At 36.5% G+C, this 15,649-nt stretch overlaps 1 protein-coding gene across 2 annotated transcripts in view; it reads right to left on the bottom strand.

Moving 5' to 3' along the window:
• The window catches only part of Vhl (von Hippel-Lindau protein), a 39,828-nt gene extending 24,886 nt beyond the window's left edge, over positions 1-14,942 (bottom strand). Inside the window, exon 1 of one of the 2 annotated variants that reach the window (XM_090406379.1) lies at positions 14,815-14,942. The gene's annotated coding sequence lies outside the window, so the exon portion shown is untranslated. Of the gene's footprint in view, positions 1-14,564 lie in introns of both variants that reach the window. The other variant, XM_090406377.1, reaches the window with a different exon arrangement.
• Positions 14,943-15,649: the final 707 nt, after the last annotated feature.

Raw genomic sequence — 15,649 nt, 5'->3', positions numbered from 1 at the left:
ATCACTTAAACAACTTCCACCCAGACATCAAGTCTACCATCGAAATTGAAGAAAATGGACCTCTGCTGTTTTTAGACATCAAACTTACTAAGATGTCTGACTCCTTAAAAATCTCGATCTTCAGAAAATCAATGCACACGGATAGATACCTGCATGCATCCTCATACCACTATCCAGCATAAAATTTAGGTATCATCTCCACTCTGGCTAATTATGCCAGGTCTAGTACTCTGCCAATAAAAAATGAACTACAACATCTTAAAAGAACCTTCATAAATAATGGTTACTCTTCAAAAACTATCAATAAACAACTATACCGCCGTCCTCAAAACAACAGAGAGACACAGGACAACCCCAAGGGTTATATCGCTTTATATTCATTAGCAATGAATATACCATACATCAGCTTGCTCTCCTGGAAACTAAAGAATTCTGAAAAAATTTAATTTGTTTTATTTTAACTAAAAATTTGCTTAAGTAGCTGAAGGGTTTACTTATTCTACAGGTTTTTCATTCAGGTTGAAACTAATGTTTTCATGTCTATCTTTGTGTCACTGATTTTTGTCTCAAATTTGTCACAGCAGTTATTCAATTTTATTAAGAAATTCTGACAATATGTGTTGGATTATTTAACAGTATAACATCATCTGCATAAAGCAAAGAGAATAGACTGTTATCTCATTTTGATATTAGGTTTAATATCACTTTCTTTCATAGTGTAATCTATATTTCGCTAACCACTCAGCCTGGTTGGCCGAGTGGTTAGCGTATCTGCTCTCCATGCGGGTTCGAATCCTGCCGTGGGCATGGATATTTGTGATTGTCTGTGAAAATAATAGTGGTGATGGTGGACAGTAGATGAGACAGTTTGTGGATGAGATTGAGTGGTGGAGACGGAGAGTTGGTGCCCTCCCTCGATGAGTCTTAGCACTCCCTGGAGGTGTCTAACAATAATAATATTTCCCTTAAGGCTGAATAAGGTAGTTGTAAAATGGATGAGTGTGGAGCTAAGCATGAAATCTGGAAAAAGAAAGGACTTTGGAGGAAGTACAAGATGAATAATGGTAATAATCAGTCACATGAAGAGTATAAAGAACAAGCCAACAGAGTGACTCAGTAAGGAAAACAAAGGTAGAATATGAGCAGAAATTGGCAAATCAGGCAAAGAAAAACCCTAGAGAGTTTTTTTAGATATGTGGCAAGTAGAAGGAAGAATGATCATAGTGAGATTAAGTTAAGGGATGAAAGTGGTAGAATGGTAACTGCAGAAGACATTATGGAAGTATTCACTGATCAACTATAAGGATAGTTCATCCTGATCAGGGCAAAATCATGAGGAAATTTAGTGTAGAGGACATAGGAGGGGATGGTTAATTGTGAGTGAGCAGGAGGTATTTAAGGAAATAAACAACCTTGATGTCATTAAGGCAATAGGGTGTGATGTCATATCACCATGCACCTTAAGGTAATGTTCCAGAGAACTGGCAGTACCGTTGGCATGCCTGTTTAATAAACGTCTTACAACAGCACAGGTTCCAAGGGAGTGGAAGGAAGGTAAAATTGTTCCACTGCATAAAGGTGGTGATAAGGCTGTAGCTTCAAATTATAGGCAGGTCTGTATATCTGGAGTTGTGGTGAAAGTCCTGGAGAGATTGGTGAGAAGTAGGATATAGAAATGGGTTGATAATAACAATATTCTCTGTGGTTATCAGCATGGGTCTGTTAAGGGGAGATTATGTACTATTCACTAACTTATGTACTATAATAAGGTGACAAATACCTTAGACAGGAGAGATGCATATACAGTGGCATACTTAGATTTTGCAAAGGCACACGACACGACTGCCACACAACAAGCTCTTAAATAAATTGAAACAGATGGAATTGGATAACAGACTTCTGAATTGGATCAGTGACTGGCTGTTGAATAGGTATCAGAAAGTTGTATATGGGGTGTGGTATCCTGTAAGAGGAAGGTCACTAGTGGTGTACTGCAGGGGTCAGTTTTGGGACCATTGTTGTTCAATTTATATGTTAATGATATTGAGATGGGTTTAACTACTGATATCCAGCTGTTTGCAGATGATGCAAAACTGGGGAGAGCAATGCAGAGTCAAGTGGATGTTATTGACTTACAAGAGGACTTGAATAGATTGCATGAATGGGCAGGTAAGTGGAACTATCAGTTCAATGTTACAAAGTGTAAGGTTTTAAGATTTGGTAAGCAACGATGGGATGCAAAGTATACACTTGGTAGAGAAACTTTAATGGAATTAGAGATCTAGGAGTGATGGTGGACAAGGGCCTGAAATTCAGGGGCCACATTGCACAAATTATGAAGACATCACATCGAATAATGACAATGATGCAGAGGACCCTGACATGCAGAAATAGAGAAGTTATGATTCCATTGTATAATGCCTTGATCAGGCCTCATATTATTGTGTACAGATTTGGTTGCCAGGTTTTCATGGTGATGAGGATATGTTGGAAAGGGTTCAGAGAAGAGTGGGCTTCACAACACTTGTCTTAGTATCCCAAAATGCAAAGCACATATCCTTATGGACATATATAATGCTATGCATTATGGGAATATCAAAGGTCAAAACCACAAAGACTGGTTTTGACCTTTGAGGTCTCATCAGTGGGTGGAGATGCAGAGGTGATACCAAGGTTGAAGTAATATTTCCATATACAAGTAGCCAAAAGGTGTCACACCTTATTATTAAAATTCTCTGGATTAGAGATAGTTGTTAGAAGTTTTCCCACTTGGTTATATTATGAATTAGATGCCAAGATATTATATTCTTGTTTAATCCTTTATCCAAGTATAAGCAAACAAAGTTTGCACCTGAAGTATTTTCAGGACAGGGCAACTCATATATAGAAGCTAATGACTTTGCATCACTTGTCTTAGTATCCCATAATGCAAAGCACATATCCTTATGGACATGTATAATGCCATGATTATGGGTAGGTCACTACCCAGACTTGTTTCAACCTTTGCTGATGAGACCTCAATAAAGGTTGAAACTGATTTGGGTAGTGACCCTTCCCATAATGTATAGCATTATACATGTCCGTAAGGATATGTGCTTTGCATTATAGGATACTAAGACAAGTGATGTGCAGTCATTAGCTTCTATATATGAGTTGTCCTGTTCTGGAAATATTTCAGAACTTGCTGGCCTGGTTGGCTGAGTGATATTTGCTCTTCAGCCAAAAGGCTGCGGGTCTGAATCCTGCTGTGGACATGGATGTTTGCAACTGTCTCTGAAAATACTAGTGGTGATAGTAGGTGGTAGATGGTGTTGATGTAGTTGGTGGAGACAGTGTTGTAGAGTAGGTGTCCTCCCTCAATGAGTCTTTGGATTCCCTAGAGGTGTAACATAATAATAATAAAGAATTAAACCAAGAATATTATATCTCATCATCATCATCATCAAATTCCTGCCATGTACCCTCAAGGGGTGTACAGGATATGACAGTACTACATGAAAAAATTATATCATTACTAACTTCCTATCTACAATTTTCCTCCAAATCAGTCTGTTACTTGTCAAGACTCCAACATTATCAGATCTTATATTTCTATCGTCTAAGGCACTTTGTACCGTATCAATCCACCTATATCTTGGTCTTCCTCTGGGTCGTTTTCCTGCCAACCTGGCAGAGAACACTTGTTTTGCTAATCTTTCCTCTCCCATTCTATTTAAGTGACCATACCATCTGAGATTAGCTCTGCTAACGCATTCTTGGATGCTGACAATGTCAAGTTCTTTCCTAATATCCTCATTTTTAATATGATATTGCCATTGATGCCATCTGTTCACGCCTCTAATCTTTCTCAGGACTCTCATATCTGCGGTCTCTAGTCTTTGGTCAAGTGTTTTACTTCTGACCCAGCTCTCAGATCCATAAGTTAAAATTGGTTTGAACACAGTCTTGTATACAGCTAATTTAGTGTTCCGACTAATTTCTTTCTTATTCCATATGAATTTATTCAACTGACTTCCCACGATACCAGCTTTGCTGATTCTATTGTCTATTTCTATATTTAGTTTACCATCTTCAGTAAAAATTGTGCCTAAGTAGCTGAAATGTTTTACTTGTACCACAGGTTCTCCATTCACAACACAGTTGACATTTTCAATGATTCTGCCTATTTTCATTGTCTTTGTCTTTTTATTGCTGACCTTCATACCATATCTATTACAACAGCTATTCAATTTAGTCAGAGAATCTTGCAGACTTGTAGCGGATTTATTTAGAAGTATAACATCATCCGCATAAAGCAAAGAGCTGACATTAACATCTCCAATTTTGATATCAGGTTTAATACCACATTCCTTCATAATGTTATCCATATAGATAATGAATAACAGAGGAGATAATGTACATCCTTGTCTCACACCAGATTTAACATTAAACCATCTTCCTGTACTTCCTTCGATTCTAACTGCTGACTCACAACTCAAATAAAGACTAAGTATTGCTTGATATAATGCCCCATTGACACCATATAACTGCAGCGTATTGAATAGCTTCTCTCTCTCTTGGCACCTTGTCATATGCCTTTTCCAAATCGACAAAACTTAAATACAGATCTTTGTTATATTCCCATGCTTTCTCGACTATTTGTCGTAAAGTGAAGATCTGATCTTGACAGCCTCTATTTGGCCTGAATCCAGCTTGTTCTTCACCAAGCTTTTCTTCCACAATTCTTCTCAACCGTTTCTCAAGTATACTTGCATAGATCTTGCCAGGAACACTCAGTAGGGAAATACCTCTGTAATTCTCACATTCAGTTTTATTTCCCTTTTTATATATGGGTACTATGAGAGCTCTACTCCAATCATCAGGAATTCGTCCCTCTGTCCAGGCTTTCTGAACTATGCAGTGCAGCCACTGTAAGACTCTTATACCACCATACTTCAGCATTTCTGGTCGAATATCATCTACTCCTGCTGCCTTTCCACATTTCAAGCCTTTGATGGCTTTTTCTACTTCAAGTATGGATATGTATTCCTGACTGCATGCCTGGTCAGTGTTTTTTTTATCACTGTGCTGTCATCACTGCTTGTTTCATTTAGCAGTTTTTCAAAGTAATTACTCCATACTTCAAGGATATCTTTTTCTCCTGTTTTCATTTCACCTTTATCATCTCTAATTCCTTTTACAGCACTCTTTCCTCCATTCCTAAGCTTCAACAACCTCCAGAATATTTTGCCACCTTCTTGATATTTATTTTCTATATTCTTGCCAAAGTCCTCCCATGACTTTTGTTTAGCTAGTTTTACACACTGTTTAGCTTTCTTACATTTGTCTCTGTATTCTGTAATAGTAAAAGCTGACTTATTTGTCAGGAACTTTTGATATGCTTTCTTCTTTTCCTTCACTGCCTCTTTAACTTCCTGTGTCCACCAGGGAGTTCTGGTTTTTTTATCCTTGCACACAACCTCACCACATGCCTCTCTGGCAGAATCAATCAATGTTTCCTTCAGAGTTTGCCACTGAATCTCCAAGGTTTGATTCCTGTTCTCAAACTCTTTCATTTTCTTTTCAATAATATTTCTGTATTTTAGTCTACAGTTCACATGTGAGAACTGCTCAACTTTTATTCGCTTTAAAACTTTCTTACATGTTATTCTTTTCAATATGAAATTCAATTTTATCCTGCTCAAGACTAAATAGTGATCACTTCCAATTTCAAATCCTCTGTACACTCTGGTGTCCTGCACCAGGGAGAAAACATCACTATCAACAATAACATAGTCAATGAGACTTTTCTTATTCCTAGCCTCTTCTCTCCATGTGAATTTGTGCACATTTTTATGTTGGAACATGGTGTTAGTAATAACCAGTCCATGTCCTGAGCAGAAATCCAACAGATATTTGCCATTATTATTAGCTTTGCTCTTTTCTCCAAATTTTCCCAAAATATTTTTTGTATGTCTCACAATCATTTCCTACTCTACTATTTAGATCCCCAACAAGGACCAACTTTTCCTTTTTCATTGTGTCAGTTGCTTTTTCTAAAGCCTCAAAAAATTCCTCCACTTCTACCTTAGTAGAACCTTCTGTGGGACCATAGGCACAAATAAGTCTCATTGTCCAGTTACCCATTCTCATATTTGCCCACATTACTCTACTTGAGACTGACTGCCATTCAAGAAGATTAGCCTCGTATTTTGTGTTGAATACTATGGCTACTCCTTTTCCTTGATTGTCATTGCCTGAATATAACATTTTGTATTTATTGCTCAGAAAGATCTCACCAGTTTTGGTCTTTTTTGTTTCAGTCACCCCTATTATGTCAATCTGGTACTTATCTAATTCCTCAGCTAGCTCCATTTCTTTGCCATTCAGGCTATTATATCTTGGCATCTTTAATTTATAATATAACCAAGTGGGAAAAACTTCCAACAACTTCTCTGATTGTTAACTTTCATTCTTTCAATGAATATCAGTTTCTTCATGCACTTAAGTGCAGTCCATCTTGCATGTACAGATCCTTTTGTCCATCAATGCCATCTATGTACTGAACATTTGCAATTACAGCTCTCTTTGTTAGTTCATTCCTGCAACAGATTCAATCTTGACTCTTTTTCTTTTTCTTTTTTGTTTTGCCTTACTCCACAACTCTTTCATACCATACTCATAACTTTTTTAAAATTCTTTCCAACCAACACTGTCAACTCATTCTACTTATTGCTTTAGTCATGTCATACATCATTACATGCTAGAAAAAGACGTTTTCATTGCTCAGTGGTCTAGTACATATACCCATAATCATGGAATCATTATATACAACTACGGCAATCCCTTGATGAGTGTACGTAATGTGTTCTTTAAAACAGGTGCATTAATCGAAAATGCACTAATCGAATATAATAACCCATGGGAAAATGTATAATTCGTTCCTCAAATTTCTTTTTTGAACATTAATTTTTTTATAAAAGAAGTAAGGTATGTCTCAGGACCTAGTTAAAGGAAAACCATGAAGCTGAAAGGCAATAAAACATATTCAGAATATAAATTTTATTATTCTACTTCTTTACAAAGAATTGAGCTAATGTAGTTTGGTGGGCATTTTGTTTCTTTTTTTCATACAACTGACAGTATGGTCCTATTGCCTCTTCTACTCTTCTGCAAATTTTACTGCTTCTCTTTTCATCAGGGTCAGGCTCTAAACTTAAAAACTTAAAAGCTGCTTAAAAACTTCGCGAAAAATATTTTCAAATTGTTTCTGTGAAATCTCTTTTGGCTGACTATCAGTGGTTAAATTTTCTTCCTATTCTTCGGGATCTTCCCGCTGTGCATCTAAATTTAGCAGGTTGGAATCACTCAATTCTTCAGAATGAGATTTAATTAACTCTTGGACGTTATCATTGAAGGGGAAAAAGAAATGAAGGACGTACGAATTGGTCGCCAACACGCGAAATCACAAGCTTTATAGATAAAATTTCCCAACTGTTATACAAGCAAAACAGTTACCACTTTAAAACTACAACGATCATAAAAGAGAATTTAATTTTCTGACATGTAATAATAAACAACTCATCATAGAAGGATTGATTACCCTATTATCGGAATGGACTCTTTTTTGTGACATGCGCAGAAGTTTCAAAGGATTTTGAATCTGTGCACGTACAATAGCAGACAACATAAATTTTGGAGGTAAAATTTGGAACATAGTATACAGAGTGTACATGGAAGTTGTGTAGTATGCCATTAAAAATAACTTTGTAAAATGTTTTAAATCGGTAACTAAATTATTTCATTCTGGTGAGTGATTTTTTAAAATAGTTAGCCATAAAAATGTATACATAGAACATTTTTAAAATCTGTACTATTTATTTTTAAGATGTATATAGGCACACTAATCGAATTTGGGTATTGAAAAAAAAAATGACGCACTAATCGGGGGTGCATTAATCGAAGGATTAATGTATCATGTTTTCATCTCTTTCTTGAGCCTTCCATTAATTCTTTGCATGTTTTGTTTCATACCTTCCCTACTCTTTGTTAAGCACTTTTCAAGCTCTCCAATTTCTAGATGCATGGCATTTTGTCTAAGGCTTGATTTCCAACATTCTACCACACTCTCAAGTTGATGTGAAATATCTTTCACGTCAACTTTCTAACTCATTCTCTAATCTTTAAGAATACAATCAGTTTTCTTTGTGATCTGTATTAGAATAAGTAACTCACTGCAGTCATGGATTCCTAAAAAGCAGAATCAAAATAACAATAAATTAGTATAACACAATGCAGTTTTATTTCCACTTTTATAGACAATATTTAAATTGTGTTGCAAATTTAAGAATTAAGGAAGATTTGCATTATACACAACTCATTTTTTATTTTATTAGGGGGTGGGTTTCATATTCATGGCATGCATCGATAATTTCGTTTGTGAATAATGAATAAACATGCATTCATTAAGTGACATAACTGTATGATCAGACTTTTTAAATATTGCATATTAAAATAAAGACTCACAAAAATGTAAAAATAAAATGATTTTTATATATGGATTACTCAGGCTGAAATCACCTACTGTCTCGTTGGTTATCAAAGTGGCTGAAGATAGCACCTGGAGCCCATGCAATGAAATCAAAATTATGCTACATGTAATTGTTACCAAGAAGGGAGGGAAAAACTGGTGAATATATTAAGGAATCCTCATTCTAGAAATGAATGATTCATTTGGAGACTGCTGCTGAAAGGTAGAGAAGTGAGTAGAGAGAATGAATCAGATCAAGTGAGAAGTGATGAGGAAGAGCAGGAGAGAGATTGAAGAGGTGGTTATGAATGGGGAAGTCAGTGGCATGAGTATACAAAATGAGAGAATGGGTGTGCAAGAGGAACAGGGAAATGGGGAGGCTCAGGGTGGACAGGGATACACAGCGTGAGAAAAGTGGATGCTCCAAGAGGATGTGTAGACAGGAAAGGAATGAGATGACCTGGGATCAAGAGGGTTCTAAAATGAATAAGCAGAAAAGGAAATGGCCCCAGTCGAGCATGGAGAGATCACATCGAATGAGTGGTATCAGTGGAACTAGCTGTAGATCCAGAAATGAGCTGTTGTCTTTGTATACAAATGCTATAAGTATAAGAAATAAGGCAGATGAAATGGTTGCACTAATTGTGTCTGTTCACCCAAAGATTGTTGGAATAAGTGAGATATGGTTGGAAGAGGATGACATCCTGACAGGAATAGAGATGGAAGGGTATGATGTGTTTCATGAGGATAGAAGGGGTAAAAAGGGAGGGATTTCTCTATCATCAATAGCATTGATGATAGAGAAAGAGTTATGTCCATACAAAGTAGAGATGCAAGAGGGAAATAGTGCCAGTGGTTTTGAGGCAGTAGGGTGTGAGATAGAGGTGAATGGAATCAAATACTTGGTTGGATGTTGTTATAGACCAGGTAATGTGGATGGTGGTGATAATGAAATGTATGATCAAATTAGTCAAACAAATAAGAAAAGGGTGATATTATGGGCAATTTTAATTATGGCAAAATAGACTGGAATGATGAGATTTAGTTCGCCCACCAATTAGAGATCCTTCGACACTTCTGCACATGTCAGAAAAAGGAGAATCCATTCCGATAATAGGGTAATCGGTCTGTATTGTGGAATGAGTTCTTTATTATTACAGGTCGGAAAATTAACTTCTCTTTTATGATTATTGTAGTTAACTATGTTGCTTGTATAACAGTTGGAAAATTTTACCTATAAAACACGTGATTTTGCATGTTGGTAACCAATTCAAACGTCCTTCATTTCTTTCTCCCCTTCAGCATGAATAGACTATTCTTGGCAAAACGCCAAGCAGAGACCTACAAACAGTGGGCAAACTATAGCAATTGGAAGTAAAGAAAATGAGTTGAGTTTTTGAGGGATAACTACCTCAGATAGTATGTAACAGAGGGCAAGCAAGGATTCAGGGTCTTGGATTTGGTCATCTCATCAGAGGATGTAATTATAAATGAGGTAATTGGTGAGAGTGACCATGAGGTGATTACCTGGGTGATTGCCAGCAGTGTGAGGATCTCTATGAGAAAAGGGTATATGTGGAACTACGGGGGAGGGGTGATATTATGAAGCGCTCAGGAAACAGCTTGCAGATGTAGCATGGAATGAGGAGTTAGCTGGAAAAGAGATCAATGCAGCTTGGGGGATTTTCAAAAACTATCTAGTAGATAGAATGTCTAAATGTATTCCAATGGTGAGAAGGTTAAATAAGGTAGGTGTGAGATGGATGAATAAAGAGATTAAGCATGCAATACAGAGAAAAAGGGCATTATGGAGACAGCATAAGAGAAGTGGAAATAACCAATTCCAAGAGGTTTACAAAGACCAGGCAAGGCGGTGACTTGGTTGGCAAGGATAGCTAAAGTGAGTATGAAGAGCAGTTAGCTAATGAAGCCAAAAAGAATCCTAAGGAGTTCTTTCGATATGTAGTCAGGAAAAGAAAGAATGATTATGGAGTTTATTATTCACTTGGTTAGATTAGACTAAATGAATTTAGTTTAATCCTTTATCCAAGTGTAAGCAAACAAAGTTTGCGCCTGAAAATATCTTCAGGACTAAGGTAAGGTGGTACAATACTTTGGCAACTCAAAGCAAAGGTGGACCAAGCTCTCATCACTCCTTGTCTCAGTGTCTCCCATAATGCAAAGCACATCTCCTTGCAGACATGTATAATGCTATGCATTAAGGTAAGAGCCACTACCCATACTGGTTTTGACCTTTATTGAGGTCTCGTCAGTGGGAGGTAGACCCAGAAGTGGTGATACTAAGGCAGAAGCAATAGGAGAGAGCAAATTTACCTATACAAGTTGCATTATGGGAGATACTGAGACAAGGAGTGATGAGAGTTTGTTCAACTTTTGCTGCGAGTTGCCAAAGTATTGTACCACCTTACCTCAGTCCTGAAAATATTTTTTAGGTGCAAACTTTGTTTGCTTACATTTGGATAAAGGATTAAACTAAATTTATTATAATAATTATGGAAGGATGACAGATTGGAGAAAACGGCATAAAGACAGCTGTTGCAGAATGTGTGGTGGAGATACTTAATGAGCAGTTCATGAAGGTCTTTCAATCTTGTGAATGTGACTTCATGGAGAGATTGAGAGGAGAGCAGTTGGTGATGGGGAGCAGAGACTGACTGTAAGTGAGCAAGCGGTGTATGGGGAGTTGAGCAAACTAGATGTTAATAAGGCTGTGGGACTTGATAATATATAACCACATATTCTGAAGGAATGTGCCAGGGAGTTGACACCTGCCTTGACATATTTTTTAAACACAAGTCTTACACTCAGTCAAGTTCCTAAGGAGTAGAAAGAGGGCAAGATTGTGCCACTTCATAAAGGAGGTGATCGAACTCAAGCATCAAACTATAGGCCTATCTGTGTGTCAGGGATTGTGGTTAAGTTGTTGGAGAAGCTTGTGAGAACTAGGATCCAGAACTGGATTGACAACAATGGTATTATCTTTGATGGACAGCATGGATTTGCTAAAGGGAGGTCAAGTTTTAGTAATCTACTTACTTATTACAATAAAGTGATTGCTTTCTTGGACAGAGGAGAAGGATACACAGTAATATACTTGGATTTTGCAAAGGCTTTTGATAGATTACCTCATAAGTTGACAGTTAAACTACAGCAGATGGGGTTGGATATTAGATTAATGCATTGGATTGGAGACTGGCTATCTTATAGGTATCAACAAGCTGTTATGGGGGAGCAATATTCAGGAAAAGGAAAGTCACTAGTGGAGTGCCTCAGGGGTCTGTTTTAGGGCCATTACTGTTTAACTTGTATATTAATGATATTGGTGAAGATTTGGATGGAGATATTCAGTTGTTTGCAGATGATGCAAATTTGGGACTAACCATGAAGAGTAGAGATGTTGTGGCTTTACAAGAAGACTTGAATAAGTTGAGTGATTGGGCACGGAAATGGGGATTTGAGTTCCATGTTGCAAAATGTAAGGTTTTAAAATTTGGAAAACAAAGATGGGATGCAGAATTTATGCTTGGTGAGAATATATTGTTGGAAGTAGAGGAAATAAGAGATCTGGGGTGATAGTGGATGAGGATCTGAAATTTAGGGGACACATAGCCAAAATTGTGACGACAACAAAGGCTTCTGGGAATGATGCGGAGGACACAGACTTGTAGATGTAGGAAGATTCTTGTTCCATTGTATAAGGCTTATGATTAGGCCACACATGGACTATTGTGCCCAGATTTGGTCACCTGGTTTTCAGAAGGATGAAGAGATGATGGAAAGGGTCCAAAGGCAACTGACTAAGGTAGTTTCTGACCTCTGGAATGTCGAGTATGAGGAAAGATTGAGAAGATGTAATTTGCAGTCTGGTGGACAGGAAGAGGGGAGATATGATAGAGACCTGCAGGTTAGTAAGGGGTTGTTATAGGATCAATGCTGGAGAAGTTCTACAGAAAATAGTGGGAGATCAGGGGAGAACCAGAGGTCATCCCTGGAAACTGTATAAAGAGGGTGTGAGTAGGGAAGTGAGAAGCAGGTTTTTTTTCATGCAGAGTTGTAAATGATTGGAATACCTTGCCTGAGAGTGTGGTGTCTGCAAGGTGTTTGAGTGTGTTTAAGACACTGTATGATGAGCTGTGTGTGTGTGATAAAAGGACCTCCCAGGTGAGTCTTTGATTCCATGAGGTCTTGGGGCAATAATAATTTCTAGAATCTCTCTCTCTCACTAGAAATAAGTGAATTAGCTTTGATATTTTTGCTCTGCTCATGTAAGTCTCCAGAAAAGTCATCTTCAGTATAAAATTTTTATTCTGAAAAGAGTTTTCTGGGGGACATACATGAGCAGAACAACAAATATCAAAGCTAATTCACAATTCATCTAGTGTGATGCCATATATTTTATTGGTGAAGCAGAGTACAGGGGGGGGGGGGTTCCTTAAGTTGTACTCTTTTCTTAGAAACCACAATAATCAGTTTAGAACCCATACACAACTGATCTTATAGATCAGTTGTGTATGGGTTATAGATCTTATGAATTGTTGAGCCTATAAATTTGAGAAGGTAAGGATTTGAATGTTGTTTTTTTTTCCCAAGTTTTATTTTGTCCTGTCCAAGTTTACACAGATGGTGTAGAATTAAGAACAGAGAATCAGCCTTCATTAAACTGAATATACAAGGCTTCTGTATTTTATATAAATCAATCTAGCACCAGTTTGAGTTATGTCTCCTTACATACCACTAAACAAAGAAATTATTATAAACTTCTTTTTTCCTTCTGTTATACAGTTCTAATGCAAATTCACAATTTAATATGATTATCAATAAAATTCTCTTGAAATCCACAGACACATTCTTGGTCATATATAATCCACACTTCATTAGGTTAAAATAAATATCAAGAATGGTTGACCAACTGCAACTATCAGGTCATAATCACCCATTCAGGCAATACCTCCAACCTTTTCACCCAATGAAGATGTGAAATCTACTCTTGTAAATTTTTCACGAATTAACAAAACCTTACCTATATACTTTTTGAACTTTAATAATTTGCAACTGTTTTAATTATTTAATACATTTTGTAATAAACATATTCATGTAGTACCATCATAGCACCCTATACACTCCATGAGAGTATATAAGGAATTTAATGCTGCTATATGCTGTTCTGTAATTATTATGAGGCTAATGTCTTCTGTTAATTACATAAAACAGGCTGGTTTGCTTGTTTATAGAGAATATAAACCTCGAGTTTCTTGGAGTAGGAAAAAAACTCCTGCCACCTTCATATGTGACTAGGTAACTCGTGTTCAATTTTTTATAAAGGCTGTTTGCTTCCTTAAAGGGGAATTGAACCCAGGTCATCATGCTGGTTAACTGGGTATGGAGACTCTTCAAAAATTGGATGATAAAAATTAAAATGGGTAAATTATTATAATTACTGTCTTACTATTATTAAATTATTACTAGGTTTCAGAGAAAGATGCAAAAGAAAAATTTTCAATTTCCCTTGGAAATTCAGTAAAAAAAAAAAAGTAACAGGGATGTGAGGACTACATTTCCTGTTTGGAGAGTGAGGTATGAATAGACGTGTAATAATGTGTAAGAGGGGCCTGCTCAACAAGGTTTCAAGCTATGGAGAAGCCAACTGAATAATTCATTACGTTCTTTGTTCTTCACATTTTCAGTTGCTTTTTAATAGCTGTCAATCAACACTTTTCCCAAAACTGTCTGAGAACCTGTACTGCTCCTTAATAAAAACTTAACCAGCAAGAAGCTTCTTTTTAAGTTTGGAGTTGGATTGGTTTTCACTTTCTCTCTCGTAAATCTTGCATGAAGATTTATCAGAAAATTAATATACACAAGGAGCACTTTTGTGCTGTTACAATTTTAATAATTATTAATTTATTCCGAGATGGTATCAAACAAGTTAAGTCTATACTTGCTTTTCATTTGACGTAACTACAAACACTCGTACATGTCATTACTGACAAAAGTGCAAAGGACAACTATTAAACTCCATTTAAACTAAACTTACCTAAAATATTAAATCCACAATGTCATCTACATAATATAGCGTAAGACAATTCATTTCAATAATAATTAAAACCAAAACTTAGCTCATTACACAGCGACTCAAACAAACAAGGAGAAAAAACGATGCCTCTCATACTTGTAACATACACTCTAGCAAACGAGTTCGTGAAATTTAAGCGACAAAAAAGTACAAGATAAGCGCAGGAGGTCCAGAACTATAAAAATTCGAGCACGAGTTTGTTATGTTATACTTTTATGTTGTTATGAACAAGATCAGCATCTTCACACTTTCTCTTCCACCTTCGGGAAATTATAGATGGTTAACCAAAGCAAGGAGCGAGCCTCTCGGTGGAGCTGTATCAGCGTACAGTGTAATCCATTACGAGCTAGATAATAAAAAGGTACGACACGAAATTAATTTTTGCACTACTAGCCGAATAATTACCACTTCGCTACTCAGCTGTATGTGTGTGTGTAATAATATGAAAAAAAAAAATTTTTCACATAATTTTATTTTAATAGAATAATATTAATATTTCTTGATGCAGATTTTGTGAAATGGACATTCCATCTGATACATGTATGCAACTTGGCATGAGTATTATGCAGATCAAAGAGAAGAACAGAATGCAGCTTAATCAAAAAATGTTATCTGTGTACATGATATCGTTATCAGCAATGTTAGCAAAATAAGAAAGGGAATATTATTTATTACACTTAAATATTATGTTTTGCGCAATTCATTTCCTTCTATTGTCCTAATATTAATTTTATGATAATATGAAAAAAAAATCAACTAACGCCTTTTATTCCCTAATTGACAATCGACATTTATGACTTTAGGGGTGAAGCAAGATGCTTTTCATATTCCCCACTGTCTGTTGTGGTTACAGTGAAGGTAAAATTTATGAGCAGATTGCTCGCCCTGAAAGGGCATGGAGATTATAGAAGACCAAAAGCTAATATAGCTTTTGGTCTTCTATATTTGAATATGTCCGTTGGATCGTATGCTGCAGCTTGCTGAACCAAATCGTTGGGATGTGTGGACGTCTTTAGGAAAAACTTGGATGCTAAGGATTGTAGAAA

This window comes from Typopeltis vanoorti, chromosome 16 (assembly GCF_054136105.1).
Source record: "Typopeltis vanoorti isolate ZY-2024b chromosome 16, IOZ_Tvanoo_1.0, whole genome shotgun sequence".
In the NCBI taxonomy this organism is placed as follows: domain Eukaryota; kingdom Metazoa; phylum Arthropoda; class Arachnida; order Uropygi; family Thelyphonidae; genus Typopeltis; species Typopeltis vanoorti.
This window is presented reverse-complemented; position numbering and strand designations above follow the sequence as displayed.